General features: G+C 41.7%; 1 protein-coding gene across 4 annotated transcripts in view; it reads right to left on the reverse strand.

The window, feature by feature from the left end:
• The window catches only part of WDR72 (WD repeat domain 72), a 501,920-nt gene extending 485,458 nt beyond the window's left edge, over nt 1–16,462 (reverse strand). For 2 of the 4 annotated variants that reach the window (XM_073618749.1, XM_073618746.1), the window contains exon 1: nt 16,340–16,428. The gene's annotated coding sequence lies outside the window, so the exon portion shown is untranslated. Of the gene's footprint in view, nt 1–16,339 lie in introns of all 4 variants that reach the window. The other 2 variants (XM_073618748.1, XM_073618747.1) reach the window with 2 other exon arrangements.
• Between the last annotated feature and the right edge of the window lie 245 nt (nt 16,463–16,707).

Below are 16,707 nucleotides of genomic sequence, written 5' to 3' on the forward strand. Positions count from 1 at the left end.
TCTACTTTCCAAAATGGGGTCATTTGGGGGGGGGGTTTGTGCCACCTGGGCATTCCATGGCCTCCGAAACTGTGATAGGCAGTGAAGAGTGAAATCAAAAATTTTCACCCTTAGAAATCCTGAAGGCGGTGATTGGTTTTCGGGGTCCCGTGCGCGGCTAGGCTCCCAAAAAGTCCCACACATGTGGTATCCCCATACTCAGGAGAAGCAGCTAAATGTATTTTGGGGTGCAATTCCACATATGCCCATGGCCTGTGTGAGCAATATATCATTTAGTGACAACTTTGTGCAAAAAAGAAAAAAAAAATGTGTCACTTTCCCGTAACTTGTGTCAAAATATAAAATATTCCATGGACTCAATATGCCTCTCAGCAAATAGCTTGGGGTATCTACTTTCCAAAATGGGGTCATTTGGGGGGGGTTTGTGCCACCTGGGCATTCCATGGCCTCCGAAACTGTGATAGGCAGTGAAGAGTGAAATCATAAATTTACACCCTTAGAAATCCTGAAGGCAGTGATTGGTTTTCGGGGCCCCATACGCAGCTAGGCTCCCAAAAAGTCTCACACATGTGGTATCCCCATACTCAGGAGAAGCAGCAGAATGTATTTTGGGGTGCAATTGTAAATATTTTTTTTTTTTTTTGTCATTATTCAATCACTTGGGACAAAAAAAATAAATATTCAATGGGTTCAACATGCCTCTCAGCAATTTCCTTGGGGTGTCTACTTTCCAAAATGAGGTCATTTGGGGGGGTTTTGTGCTGCCCTGCCATTTTAGCACCTCAAGAAATGACATAGGCAGTCATAAACTAAAAGCTGTGTAAATTACAGAAAATGTACCCTAGTTTGTAGACGCTATAACTTTTGTGCAAACCAATAAATATACGCTTATTGACATTTTTTTTACCAAAGACATGTGGCCGAATACATTTTGGCCTAAATGTATGACTAAAATTGAGTTTATTGGATTTTTTTTATAACAAAAAGTAGAAAATATCATTTTTTTTCAAAATTTTCGGTCTTTTTCCGTTTATAGCGCAAAAAATAAAAACCGCAGAGGTGATCAAATACCATCAAAAGAAAGCTCTATTTGTGGGAAGAAAAGGACGCAAATTTCGTTTGGGTACAGCATTGCATGACCGCGCAATTAGCAGTTAAAGAGACGCAGTGCCAAATTGGAAAAAGACCTCTGGTCCTTAGGCAGCATAATGGTCCGGGGCTCAAGTGGTTAAATAAATTTATATCTGGAATCACACTATGAGGCTCTTCTCTTCTCCCTGCACATGGTAATTGGTCCGGTTGGATGCCTTTTGAAAGCGATCTGGTGACACAGGTGGAAAATAGGTGGTGAGGGGGACACCGACCGCTTGGATCATCGGATTCACATCTACATGCTCATTACCCCTGCAGGGGTTGGGCGCTCCGGTGAGTGGGGGCACTAGAGGGGACTCCACACAGGACAGTATACATTCATTGGGACGGACTTACCTGCAACCTTTGAAGATGCACTAGTTTGTTGCACAAGAACTGTTTATTTACACTGAACGATAGATTTAATATTCACGGCAATTTTTTTGGTATTTTTTAAAACAATTTTTTTGGTTGCCTGAACTTTTTATTTTTATTTTCATTTTGTCTCTCTTTCACTTTTTTGATTTTTTTGTGCACTAATATTGTTATGCACACTACTTGTCAGTAATCTTTTTTTCAGCTTATATATATATTTTTATATATATTTTTTTTCATTCTTTATCTAACACTAGTATATACACTAATTTATAGTGGGCAACACTGTGTTCGTCATCCCTCCTAGGTATAACTCACTCATACCTTCCATTGAACATATTTTGTGTGGATTTTGAAAAAAATTTTTTTTTTTTTTTTTTTTTTCACCTGATTGATCATTCACTTTTATCATTGCTTGGAGTTCTATTTATTGTATCTCATGTATTATTGTTAACATTTCACCTTGAGTAGTCTGCACATTTTTGTGACTATTTTTAGTACGCAAATTTATTTTCAAGTATTATTTTACACTGTGTTACACTTTTCACCCACCTAGAATTGGGGTGTAATGTTTCCCTTGTGTTAGGAGTCTGTTTATAGTTTATTTATCTTTCACCAGTGAACAGCGCCAATCCCCTATTTTTTCAGATTTTATAAATTGTTGGATCGCACCTTTGGTGCTTTCTCTATCTGGGGGGCTGCAGTTCGGTTACAAGCCCGTCCTGAGCGCGGAACACCACTATATACGCTACACAAATGAATACCTACATTGTGACCAGCCAGTCAAAATAATTAAGGTTATAATTAAAGCAATAACCCTGACAGTAAATGAACAACAATAATAAATACAGAAGCTGCTTGTGCAGGCACCCTAAACCTCACTCTAAACTCTAAACTTTACTCTATTTAGGGCATCTCCATGCAGGACCACCATTAGAAATCATTGTTTACTGTTTTTTCCTGAATGTCCCAAACAATCGAAAGATGATTAATCAGAGAAAATGACTTTACCCCAGTCCTCAACAGTCCAATCCCTGTACCTTTTGTAGAATAGAATAGAATAGAATAGAATGTTTTTCCTGGAGAGAAGTGGCTTTTTTTGCTGCCTTTCTTGACACCAGGCCATCCTCCAAAAGTGTTCGCCTCACTGTGTATGCAGATGCACTCACTCCTGCCTGCTGCCATTCCTGAGCAAGCTCTGCACTGGTGGTGCCCAGATCCCGCAGCTGAATCAACTGTAGGAGACGGTCCAGATGCTTGCTGGACTTTCTTGGGCGCCCTAAGCCTTCTTCAGAAATGCAGTGGAAATGTTTTTTTTTTTATGTTCATTTTGATGGCAAAGAAAGATTTTTGCAATTAATTGCAATTAATCTGATCACTCTTCATAACATTCTGGAGTATATGCAAATTGCCATCATAAAAACTGAACAGACTTTGTGAAAATTAATATTTGTGTCATTTTTAAAACTTATAGACAGTACAATTACAATACACTTTAAAACAGTAGGAATCAGAGAGCCCTGCTCGTTTGAGCTTACAAACTAAGAGGGAGGGTGAAGAGATACAAGATGTAATAACTGTGGGGGAATGTGCTGATGGAAAAAATAAATGTACAGTTGTTAGGTGAGGGCCAGATAGGTTTCTGAGAAGAGGTGGGTTTGTAGGAATCGTCTGAAAGTGGACAAAGTAGAAGATAGTCAGATAGATTGGAGTAGAGCATTCCAGAGGATGGAAGTGGCTCAGGAGAAGTCCTGGAGGCGAGCATGGGATGAGGTGACAAGAGAGCTAGAGAGCAGGAGTTCTTGGGAGGAACAAAGAGAACAATTTGCTTGGTATTTTGAGACTAGGTAGGTGATGTAGCCAGGGGTAAGTTATAGATGGCTTTGTAAGTTATGGTTAGTATCTTGAATTTCATTCTTTGGTTGAGTTTCAGCCAATGGAGGGATTAGCAAAGAGGGGTAGCAGACGCTGAGTGGTTTGTAAGGTGGATACTCCTGGCAGCAGCATTCATGATGGACAGAAAGGGGCATAGCCTATTTAAAGGTAAGTCAATGTGGGGGGAGTTGCAGTAGTTGAGATGAGAGATGACCAGGGAATAGATTAGAAGCTTTGTGGTGTTGTTGGTTAGGAAGGTGCGTATTTTGGAGATGTTGTGGAGGTTGAAGCGGCAAGCTTTGGACAGCGACTGGATGTGGGGCCGAAAGGATAGTTCCCATGTAAATACAGTAAGTGCCGGTAATCGGTTCTCATCGCCTCACACTGACAGAGTGTGCGGCGAGGAGAGCTGATTAAGGGCATCTCCTCGCAGGGGAGAACAGGGCATGTAATCAGGGCACTGATCGTCAGTGCCCTGATTATAGTAAAGCCCCAGAAGTGCCACCAATCAATGCCCATGAGTGCCCATCAGTGACACAAATCAGTGCCCATCAGTGACACAATACAGTGCCCATTACTGGTGCCAGTCAGTGCTGCCTTTTAGTGCCCATCAGTGCCTGCTCTTCAGTGCTGCCCATCAATTCCCATCAGTGCTGCCCATTAGTTCCCATCCGTGCTGCCCATCAGTGCCACCTATCCGTGCCCACCAGTGCCAAAATTTTGGTCTTTTTTTTTTTGTAAAAAATAAAAAAACCAGCAGTGATTAAATACCACCAAAAGAAAGCTCTGTTTGTGTGAAGAAAATTATTAAAAAATCATTTGGGTACAGTGTTATATGACCACACAATTGTCATTCAAAGTGCAACACCTCTGAAAGCTGAAAAATGGCCTGGGCAGGAAAGGGGTGAGGAGAGGAGACTGATGGAGTGAGCTAAGGGGTGGAGAGATAGATTTGGGTGTCATCAGCATAGAGATGATATTGAAAGCCACGGGAGGCAATCAACTGACCCAAGGAGGAGGTGTAGATTGAGAAAAGGAGAGGTCCAAGAACAGAACCTTGGGCTTGGCCCCTTAGTTCTAGTGACGGGAACTCTTAAGGCGTCAGCATACCAAGACATTTTGGACAATTTCATGCTCCTAACTTTGTGGGAACAGTTTGGGGAGGGCATTTCACACCAGAATATGGTGAGTGTTTCCTGCACCATGCTCAAAATCCACTGCCTTTGTGATCTCTTGCAGGTGCCGATACATTGTTAATAGCACCCCAAATGCAAACCAAAAATGCAGTGCATTTTCAGGCGCCAAACTGAATGGTACCGCAGTACCATGTAATTTGGTGTGGTGCGTTTTTTTTAAGCAATGCACGCACTACTTTTATTGCATTCTGGTAATATTTGCAGCTGCAAAATCGCACCACATGGGAACATGCAGGAAATGCACAGGAACACAGAATACATTCCTGTACGATTTAGGTATGAACTGGCCCTAAAAGATGTATGTCTTTTTCATGTCAGAAATACCAATAGGTAAAAATAAGTAGTCTGGACCTCATGCAACTGAAAAATGGCTGTTATATTCTACTAGACATCCACAGATGGAATTCCTATATAGAATTTCTTTTGAAAAGAGAAATTCTTCAACATCCAACGCCTTCAAATGCTGTTTAGTGGTGAAGCACCCTTTCAGTGTCTATAGTACTTACTCTAAGTGTATATTCTTTCTTTAAGCCCATTTGAGACTGTGGAAAGTAAATTGTATTCAACTCATAATCATGACATTACAAGAGTTTAGAGAAAAGTACAATGATCTGAAATGATAAATGCAAGACAACCAATTTTATGTTTTATAAAAACAACTGTCTTGTAGCCCTTGGCTTTGTGTTTCTAGAAGGAATGACACAAGAAACATTTATTTCATTCCGCACAATAATTCACCACAATCAAAGAGAGCACGGCAAGGGCAATACCATCTCCCAGCTGCTGATTACATCAAAGCTTTGCAGCACAAATTCAATTTTATGATGTTAATCTTAGCCTGCCACTCAGAAATTTTCTCTCAGGGATATGATTTTTCTCAGGATTTCATTTTAAGAATGATTTTCTTCTTCTGCAATCAATAAAGATATGTTTTCATCAAAAGACTCTATCTTGGCACAATTCAATTGGCTATTTCGATCTCTTTTGGTGACATAGTATTAATTAAAATGGTTTATGTAGCATCTAAAAGGGAAAATTGGGCAGTGGAGCACACAATCACTTCATACAAGAGCAAACTCTACAAGACTTACTTTGTAGTGTAGTGTGGATGAATAGATTATTTTCTGCTCTAACAACCTATACACGGCTTACCTTCCTGTATGCATTCAACCTCTCCATAGCGAAAGCATTTGAAGTAAGAGTGTACAGAATGCCAGTATGTGCAGTATATTAAATATAAATATAAATATATATATATATATATATATATATATATATATGTAGCACCCTCCTAGGTAGGTGCTAGAAGAGAGTATAGTTTTTGGTCTTTCTGCTTACCAGGAAGATGGTCAGGTAAAACTTTCTCTGCCTACCAGGGAGCAGGATCTATTGGTTAGGTCTGCTCATTGTGCTTAGGGGCAGCTCAGCTTGTTTAACTGTCCCTCACTGGTCCAATAGGGAGGCATATTGGACAGTGGGAGGGGACCTGACAAGTGAGTGCACAGGCTTTGTTACAGTCCTGGCAATTGGCAGAGGAAAAGTGCTGCGTTGCATGTTGGGATATTGTATAAAAGCCCAGGGTACTTGTGCTCAGAGTGAGTTGAGCCGGGGAACAGAGTCCTCCGCGGAGGTGGTCGTTCGGCCTTGGGTGGTCGACCCAAGGGCCTTGAGAGAGAGAAGCTGAACCCAGAGGTCCTGAAGAGCTGACTGGAAGGGAGACACCAGATTCTGCCTACTGTGAGTACAGATTTGTGTCTTTGGGGCCTGTCGATTGAGGGTTGCCCCCTTCAGCTAGAAGAGTCAGTGAACGGGTGTCAGTAAAGGGGATGCTAGAGAGTGTCCTGAAGATAATGTAGTGCATCAAGTCTGCTGCTAGTGAAAGCAAGAAGACTTCATTCCTCCATACATGTGGCTGTATAGTTAAAGCATTAGGACTGCTTCCTCAAGTATTCCGGTGAGGTCAAATGAGAGTTGTCCTTATCCATTGTGAATAGTTCCAGTTGGAGTATCCCACTAATCCCTTCTCCCATCCAAGTTCCAAAATAGAATACAAAAAACCCAAACACCTTGGACTGATCATTGCGTGGAGAGCAAGCGGGAGTAATGCCGCGTACACATGACCGGACTTTATGGCATACTTTGCCCGGCAGACTTTTCGATGGACTTTACGACGGACTTTCCGAATGAACGGACTTGCCTACACACGATCAACCAAAGTCCGACGGATTCGTACGTGATGACATACGACCGGACTAAAACAAGGAAGTTCATAGCCACTAGCCAATAGCTGCCCTAGCGTCGGTTTTTGTCCGTCAGACTAGCATACAGACGAGCGGACTTTTCGACCAGACTCAAGTCCGTCGGATAGATTTGAAACATGTTTCAAATCTAAGTCCGTCATACTTTTGAGAAAACAAAGTCCGCTGGAGCCCACACATGATCAAATTGTCTGACGAAATCCGGTACACCGGACCAAGTATGTCATAAAGTCCGATCGTGTGTACGCGGCATAAGGGTGGGACAAGTGGAAACCCCTAGCAAGAAAGTGGAAACCCTTGGCACCCAGCTGCAGGTAACAAGAGAGAGGCCTATGAAGTCAACACACAGCAATCCCTATGGGGACAGTGCTATATATATATATATATATATATATATATATATACACACATATATATATATATATATATATATATATATATATATATATATATATATATACAGTGGGGACGGAAAGTATTCAGACCCCCTAAATTTCTCACTCTTTGTTATATTGCAGCCATTTGCTAAAATCATTTAAGTTTATTTTTTTTCCTCATTACTGTACACACAGCACCCCATATTGACAGAAAAACACAGAATTGTTGACATTTTTGCAGATTTATTAAAAAAGAAAAACTGAAATATCACATGGTCCTAAGTATTCAGACCCTTTGCTCAGTCTTTTTGGGAAAGATGTAACAAGTTTTTCACACCTGGATTTGGGGATCATCTGCCATTCCTCCTTGCAGATCCTCTGCAGTTCTGTCAGGTTGAATGGTAAACGTTGGTGGACAGCCATTTTTAGGTCTCTCCAGAGATTGGGTTTAAGTCAGGGCTCTGGCTAGACCATTCAAGAACAGTCACGGAGTTGTTGTGAAGCCACTCCTTCGTTATTTTAGCTGTGTGCTTAGGGTCATTGTCTTGTTGGAAGGTAAACCTTCGGCCCAGTCTGAGGTCCTGAGCACTCTGGAGAAGGTTTTCGTCCAGGATATCCCTGCACTTGGCCGCATTCATCTTTCCCTCGATTGCAACCAGTCGTCCTGTCCCTGCAGCTGAAAAACACCCCCACAGCATGATGCTGCCACCTTCATGCTTCACTGTTGAGATTGTATTGGACAGGTGATGAGCAGTGCCTGTTTTTCTCCACACATACCGCTTATAATTAAGGCCAAAAAGTTCTATCTTGGTCTCATCAGACCAGAGAATCTTATTTCTCACCATCTTGGAGTCCCTTAGGTGTTTTTTAGCAAACTCCATGCGGGCTTTCATGTGTCTTGCACTGAGGAGCGGCTTCCGTCGGGCCACTCTGCCATAAAGCCCCGACTGGTGGAGGGCTGCAGCGATGGTTGACTTTTTACAACCTTTTTCCCATCTCCCGACTGCATCTCTGGAGCTCAGCCACAGTGATCTTTGGGTTCTTCTTTACCTCTCTCACCAAGGCTCTTTTCCCCTGATAGCTGTTTGGCTGGATGGCCAGCTCTAGGAAGGGTTCTGGTCGTCCCAAACGTCTTCAATTTAAGGATTATGGAGGCCACTGTGCTCTTAGGAACCTTAAGTGCAGCAGAATTTTTTTTGTAACCTTGGCCAGATCTGTGCCTTGCCACAATTCTGTCTCTGAGCTCTTCAGGCAGTTCCTTTGACCTTATGATCCTCATTTGCTCTGACATGCACTGTGAGCTGTAAGGTCTTATATAGACAGGTGTGTGACTTTCCTAATCAAGTCCAATCAGTATAATTAAACACAGCTGGACTCAAATGAAGGTGTATAACCATCTCAAGGATGATCAGAAGAAATGGACAGCACCTGAGTTAAATGAGTGTCACAGCAAAGGGTCTGAATACTTAGGACCATGTGATATTTCAGTTTTTCTTTTTTAATAAATCTGCAAAAATGTCAACAATTCTGTGTTTTTCTGTCAATATGGGGTGCTGTATGTACATTAATGAGGGAAAAAAAAGAACTTAAATGATTTTAGCAAATGGCTGCAATATAACAAAGAGTGAAAAATTTAAGGGGGTCTGAATACTTTCCGTCCCCACTGTATATATATATATATATATATATATATATATATATATATATATATATATATATACTCTATATATATACAGTATTTGTAATTTTAAACATTTTGTGATAGTAAAATACCAATTACAAGGCATAGGTTGACTGATCAGGATCAATTTATCCTTTTCAATCAAGGTGGCTGCCAATCGTGGCCTCTGTTTGATCTGCAACTGCCATAATGCTGCACATGTGATTAGTTATGACTCCAGTCATTTGTTGGTTTGACAGTTTGGTTGAAAGCACAAGCAAATGTGACAGCATTCTCGGCATACCAAGAATGTAACTGTTTTTTTGAAGCCGTCAAATTGCTGGGTTTAGTTCCACTTTAATTAATGTTTTTGAGAGCTTTAGAATTTTTACACTTTTTGTTGATACCATCATTTGTATGCAACACCTAGGAAAGCAGTCCCAGTGTGAAAGCCCAAGTGCTTTCACACTGGAGTGGTGCGCTTGCAGGACATTAGAAAAAGTCCTGCAAGCAGCATCTTTGGAGCAGTTTAGGAGCGGTGTATACACAACTCCTCCACCGCCCCTGTGCATTGAAATCAATGGGCACCGCTGCCAAAGCGCTTCGGTAGCTGTGCTTTTTGGGCGCATTTAACCCTTTAACCTGTTAAAAGCTCCCCGCTAGCGGCCGAAAGGCGCCGCTAAAACGACAGTAAAGCACTGCTAAAACTAGCAGCATTTTACCGCTAGCGCGAAGTGGTACCAGTGTGAAAGGGGTCTTACGCAGAGATGATAACGGTCTGTATCCCCTCATGTGACAGCACTGGGTAGATAAGTAGCCAACTGCCAAGCGCCATATCTGACACGTGCAACAAAGGGGAGTAACTAGTGTGTGTCCCAAATATATTATATAATATAAGAAGCTTTGAGGAGTGGGATTATCGTGAACCTGTTACTTTACTCCGCAAGAGCAACTTTACTTTAAAATATATGTAAACCCTCACCTTGTAAAAAAAAAAAAAAAAACAACAAACATTCAATGTAAAATAGAAATGAAAGGCAAAACATTTGTGTAAAAAACATTATAAATACTTTTTCCCCCTTTTTATAAGTGATCACATAATCTCTGTTCTCAGCTGCATAAGGAGCTCAGAGGGTTAGGGGAGGAGAAACAGAAGCACACTGAATGTCCCAGTGAATTGCTGGGGGAAGGGGTCATGTCAGCTCAAGTCTGATCATTGGAGAAGAGCAGGCTGAGTTCCCAGCACAGCTAAAGAACTGACCATGCTGTGCTCTCATGCTTAGTGTGGTCAGTTTTTAATAGGAAAGCAGAGGGACTGGTAGGAACGCCAGGGATTTCACAGAAAGGAAGAAATACAAAGAGAACAGGATAATTTTTTATAGAAGTACATGGCCCAGCAGGCACATATCAGAAATATGAAATGTTGGGTTTCCATATTTTTTAAAGTGGAACTAAACCCTTCTATCCTTTACAGCCAAGGGAGCTACTATCGTACACTGTGTTTGATCTGGAGTTGCCATGGCGCTGCACATGTAATCACTAATGACACCAGCCATTTGATGGTTTAACAGTTTGGTTGAGGGCAAACATAAGTACGCTGGTAACTGTAACAGTAATCATTTAAGTCATGCATTAAATTTAAAGCCATACTAAACCCATCAATTTAAATGTCTCCCAAAACAGTCCCAATCAACGCATGCCATGAATGCTAAGGCCCCTTTCACACCTGGGCGGTGCGGGTGCCAGGGGTAAAACGGCGCTATTTTTAGCGCCGCTTTACCGCCGTTTAAAAGGGTTCAAACCACCACAAAGTGCTGCAGCAGCAGCGCTTTGACGGCAGTATAGCTGCGCTGCCCCATTCATTTCAATGGGCACACCGCTCCTTCACCGCTCCAAAGATGCTGCTAGCAGGACTTTTTTTTACCGTCCTGCCAGCGCACCGCTCCTGTGTGACACTGGAGTGTGAGGAGCGGCTCTTTTAGGGCGCTTTGCAGGCACTATTTTTAGCGCTGTAGCGCCTGCAAAGCGCTCCAGTGTGAAAGGGGTCTAACTGTCACAGTTTCATTTGCTTTCCACTGACTCAAATGGCTGGGGTGATAACTGATAATATGTGCAGCACGATGACAAGTACAGATCAAGCAGAGGCTTAAAGTGGAACTAAACCCTCCTACCCTTTTCAGCCAAGGAAGGTGCCCTTTTGGCCTTTGTTTGATCTGCAACTGTCATGGTGCTACTCAAGTGATCAGTTATGATACCGGCTTTACGATGGTTTGACAGTTTGGTTGAGAGCACAAGCAAATGTAACAGTTACTGCACATTCTCGGCATGCCAAGAATATAACTGTTTTTTGGAACTGTTAAATTAATGGGTTTAGTTCTGCTTTATGATGGTAGATTAATTGGCCGTAGAGGGCAGGAGGGGTTACAGTACTTTCACTTAGAGCCCTTTCACACTGGGGCAGGGGCGGCGTCGGCGGTAAAACGCCGCTATTATTAGTGGCGTTTTACCGTCGGTATGCGGCCACTAGCGGGGCGGTTTTACCCCCCGCTAGCGGCCGAGAAAGGGTTAAATACCACCGCAAAGCGCCTCTGCAGAGGTGCTTTGCCGGCGGTATAGCTGCGCCGTCCCATTGACTCCTTCACCGTTCCGAAGATGCTGCTGGCAGGACTTTTTTTACCGTCCTGCCAGCGCATCGCTCCAGTGTGAAAGCCCTCGGGGCTTTCACACTGGAATGAAAGTATCGGCACTTTCGGGTCGGTTTGCAGGCGCTATTATTAGCGCAATAGCGCCTGCAAACCGCCCCAGTGTGAAAGGGCTCTAACTGATTTAGGAAACATTTAAAATGATGGGGGAAGTTCAACTTTAGGGGTTTGTAAATGTAATAAAGTTGTATGAAACCATCATACTATCTCAAGGATGCAGATGAGCTACTTTTAGCCTATACCGGCCCTCATACCTGCTTCATATAATGTTTGGTGAATAGACAATATCCCTATCCTTGTTTAGAACTATTTGTAAGCTTTAAATAGTCATTTATTTTTGACTAGTCTATAACCTGATTTTAATTCATTTTACAGCCATACACAATTGTTAGGAATTAACCAATGAGAAAACCATTTTCTTTTATGCAACATACAATGCAGTGAATTACATTGAACCCATAAAGCACTGCTCCAAGGTTATCTCTATACTCTGTAGGTCAAATAACAGGAAAAAAATAAAAAATCCACCACTAATAAGAACCTTGTCATCTGCTCTCAGTGTTTTTTTAGACAGCTGGGCCCCGCATACATACTTTACTTATCATTTGTTATCATTTAAACCTTTCAAATGGCTTGATTTACTAAAGGGACAGAGACTATTCACTTTGCATAATCACTGTTCACTGAGTACATGATATGAAGCTGTATTCACTTCAAACACAAGCCTGTTTTTTTCCCCTTACATGTGATTGGGTATTTGAACACATTGACACCCTATTTACTATCATTTATGTTCTCGAGTGAACATACACTTTTCACCGTGGCTAAGTGGTTAGCACTTCTGTCTGGCAGAACTAAAGCCATCGATTTGAATCCCAACCATGGCACTATCTACCTTGAGTTTGCATGTTCTCCCTGTACCTGCAGGGTTTCCTCCGGGTACTCCATTTTCCTCCCACACTCCAAAGACATGCTGGTAGGTCAATTGGCTCCTGTCTAAATTTCCCCTAGTATGTGTATGTATGAATGTGAGTTGGGGACTTAACATTGTAAGCTCCTTGAGGGCAGGGACTGAAGTCAATGTACAATAGACAGTTATGTTAGGTGCTGCATAAATTGTTGTCGCTATATAAATACCTGTAATAAATAAATAAGTAAACTTAAAGTGGATGTAAACCCAATGTCATCCTTTCTAAACTACTGCCATAGGGGTTATCTATAAGGATATACATTCCTCCTGCATGTATCTTTACCTGTCAAATGTCTCCCCTCTGTGTGTTATTAGACCCAAAAAACGGCATATTCTGTGGGCGGGTCTGTTGTCTGGAGCTCGGTGGGTGGAGTCGTGATGTCAGTAGACTCCCCGCCCACCTCTACACTCCCCTTGTCAATATGTATTTTCTCCTGTGTATTTCTAACACTGAACTTCTGCTATGATCTCTAACATCCAGTGAAAAGACAGGAAAGTAACCACATGACTTCAGCATGCCAAATCATGGTGAAGTGTGGAACAGCCAATCCTTGCAGAACTGCTGAAGAAAAGAGTAGGGGAGGGAATTAAGAAATCATGCCTGTGTCTTAGGCTGTCACTCACAGCAAGGGGGGAGGATTTGACAAAGTTTTTGTCAGTTTGTCAAGATTTCTCTCGCTGAACAATAAAAGAGGATTGCTCAGAGATGGATTAACTCTGTGTGGCAAGACTGGGCTCAAATGATAGGAAATCTTATACTCTACAGTATGATGTATATATATAAAAATATATATATATATTTTCGGGTTTACATCCACTTTAAATGCCTCTTCTTTAGTAAATCAGCCCCATTATCTCTATAATCGGGTAATTAGACAAAAATATCAATATCTTAAAGTAGAATTAAGGTCTTGCTTTCAAAATTTGCAAGCAGGTAGGCTCTTTATTGCAGAAGAGACTTGCAATGTCAATAAAATATCTGTGCTGCCATTTCTGAAGTTGTCATTTGTCTGTCTATCAATAAGGTCCTCTGACGCAGTAATTTAATGAGTAATTGAATATGCAGGTTGCAGGTTAGGCCTCGTGCACACTGCAGCTTAAAAAAAACACCCTTTTTAAAGGGCATAGCTCCCAACGGTCCCTGATTTCGAGGGACTGTCCCTGATTTGGAGCAATGTCCCTCTGTCCCCCATTCCTCCTCATTTGTCCCTCATTTTAGTCTGATCTATATAGATGTATATAAAATGCACTTTTTATCTTTCAAAAAGTGTTTCCCTGTGCTAAATCTTTTATTTAAATTCTAAATTGCTGCATTTTTAAATTTTAAAAGCCAATATAAAGGCATACTAGTGGTAAAAAAAAGCCCTTGTGGATGTAATTAACCTTTTGTTTTTGGTTAATTCTCCTTTAAGGGGGTGTGGCAGGGGGCGTGTCCTATGCCTACATATGTTTGCTAGTAGGTGTCCCTCATTCCCATCTCAAAATGTTGGGAGGTATGTTAAAGGGGTTTAACTTTTTTTTTTTTTTCTGCCTGTGTTAGCCTAGGTGTTAACTCACACATAGGTGTTTACAGGTGTTTAGAGGCAGGAGCATTTAGGGGTAGAAATCTGAATTGGGCAGGAAAAAACGCTGGACAAGCCTAAACACATGTAAAAGATCCTAAACGCTGGGAGCATTTAGCACTGAAGCCAGGGGCGTAACTACCACCATAGCGACCCATGCGGGCGCTATGGGGCCCGCAGCCGAGTGGGGCCCAGTGAAGATAAGAGTACCGCCGGCACAGTCTCCCAGCCAGGGGAAGAGAGAGGAAAGGAAGAGGCGAGCTGTCCGTATCAGCAGAGAGCTGAATTGCCCGATGTAAGAGCTTTCATTAGAACTTCCAGTGTTCCTGGGGTTCACGTCACATAGCTCCACCTTTTGGCCCGGTGCCTTTGATAGACAGAACGCCGATCCAATGCGGGACATGTGACGTCATCAAAGGCGTCGGGCCAAGAGGTGGGGCTATGTGATGATGAGCCCCGGGAAGACAGGAAATTCAAATGAAAGCTATTACAGCGGGCAATCCCGCTCTCTGCTGATTCGGGTGGCTTGCCTCTTCCTCTGCATAGTTGGGGCTGTATGGGGCACAGGCAGACCAGGCTGTAATGGGCACAGGTCACGCTGCATTGGGCACAGGTCACGCTGCATTGGGCACAGGCCACGCTGTATGTGGCACAGGTCACGCTGCATTGACACTAGGGCAGCTGTGGGGGGGGGGGCTGTTTGCAGGGGGGCCCCATACAACATTTTGCTATGGGGCCCTGCTATTTCTAGTTAGGCCCCTGACTGAAGCCTTCATTCATTTCAACAGCCAGGATAAATGATTATTTTGGTCAATGAAATGAATGAACGTCCAAACACTTAATGCACATAAATACATCTAAACACAACTAAACATATTTAAAAAACATATCTTCAATGGAGTTTTGAATGCTGAGTTTCTTCTGCCAGGAGAACAGTATTCAGAAGAGCTGGGCAAACGCTCAGTGTGCCTGCGGTTATAAGTCAGAAATCCTTATTTCTATATTTGAAGCCCAACAAGGAACCAGAATTTCTAAAGTCTAGACTGGCAGCACGGATGTTCCTCTTATGATAGGTCCCTCTTAAAGTAGGGGGGGTTATAACCCCTGCCTTTTTTTTGTTGCCCTCTGTGTCCCATTTGGGGAGATTTATCCTTCCTATCCTATAGCCAAAACCGGAATCAAGAGGAAATCCCTTGTTGTGACCAGAACTTGTGTTACTACTGGAGGATTTCTCTCTATTCATGTTCTGGTGACAACCAAAATTTGGGATTTTTTTCACTTTCACTCTGATAACAGTCATTAGAACAAATAGAGAGGGTGAATCTCAATAAAAATCTGGCAGGGGTTCTAATCCTTTTCCACTCTATCCAAAACTATATAAAATGTGTTGCCTTTAGTTATACTTTAAGTAAAACAATCAAAATGACCTACATGAAAAGAATGTAATCCAGGTGAGCCAAAAGTATTTAAAGCCTCCTCAGCTTTACAAGTTCTGAAGTACAGGATGCCAAGATCTTTTGTAATCCTTTAATTCAGCCTTTCTGAAACCTTTATGTCCCAGGAACCCTTAAAATAATTTTCCGGTCTCGGCAAGGAACCCTTGCTAAAAATGACTATAAATACAGCTCAAGGCATAGCAGTGTGATCAATGCGTGATCAATAAGTTGCATAAGGTTTTACAATAAAGAGCAAATTGGCATAGCTAGAGTGTTTGATACCCAGGGCAAGTTATTTTTTAACATCCTCCTTTATACAACCAACTTATTATTTTTAATTTTTTTGTAATAATCGTGAAATACATTTATATGAATGATGTCAAATGAAATGAATGATAATAACAGAAAAGAAACACAGACAGTAAAATTGTGGTGTCAACATAACGTGACCCTTTACTTTGGTAGTAAGTAGAATATTGTCACCCCTTTCAATGGTGATCAATGTAGTTGGGTTCAAGGAACCTGAGCATCCTCAAGAGGAACCCTGGAGTTCTACAGCTGCTATATTTCAAGCCAAACTACTTACATATGTTTAGTAACAGCTCAAATAAGACTACAAAAATACACCTTTAAACATTTCAACTGCAGTTACATTTAAAAAAAGCTAATTATGATGTGATGGGGGCAGTAGGATCTCCAACGCCTGTCATGCAATTCATGCCCAGACCAAGCTAATGGTATAGATTTAAGAAGGAAAAGCTAAGCAATGTCAGCATACAATAGTCTAGATGGCTTACCTCATGAGATAAATCCCGGCTCTGCTCTCATATTGTCTGTGTCATTCTGAACGTCCTAAAAGACAAAAACTCGCTGTTCAGGTTTGTATTGTTTTGGGTTGCATTAGAGGAGAGCAGCATGTTGAAACACTAAACACCATCGGATCAGACACACAACACACAGGCAGAGGAACCTCAAATATTAACTCTTCATCATAGAAAATAAAGCTGTGATCTCTGTTCAGAAGTTATCTGCCAAAAGAGTAAAAAAAAGAAAAAAAAAAAGAAAGGAAAACCAAATTTGTTTCTAATTATTTAGAAAGAAAACAAAAATAACAAATATGGAGAGCCATGCAGATCCACTACTTAATGGTCCTCTAATCTATTTT

Source organism: Aquarana catesbeiana, linkage group LG03 (genome assembly GCF_042186555.1).
Source record: "Aquarana catesbeiana isolate 2022-GZ linkage group LG03, ASM4218655v1, whole genome shotgun sequence".
NCBI lineage: Eukaryota > Metazoa > Chordata > Amphibia > Anura > Ranidae > Aquarana > Aquarana catesbeiana.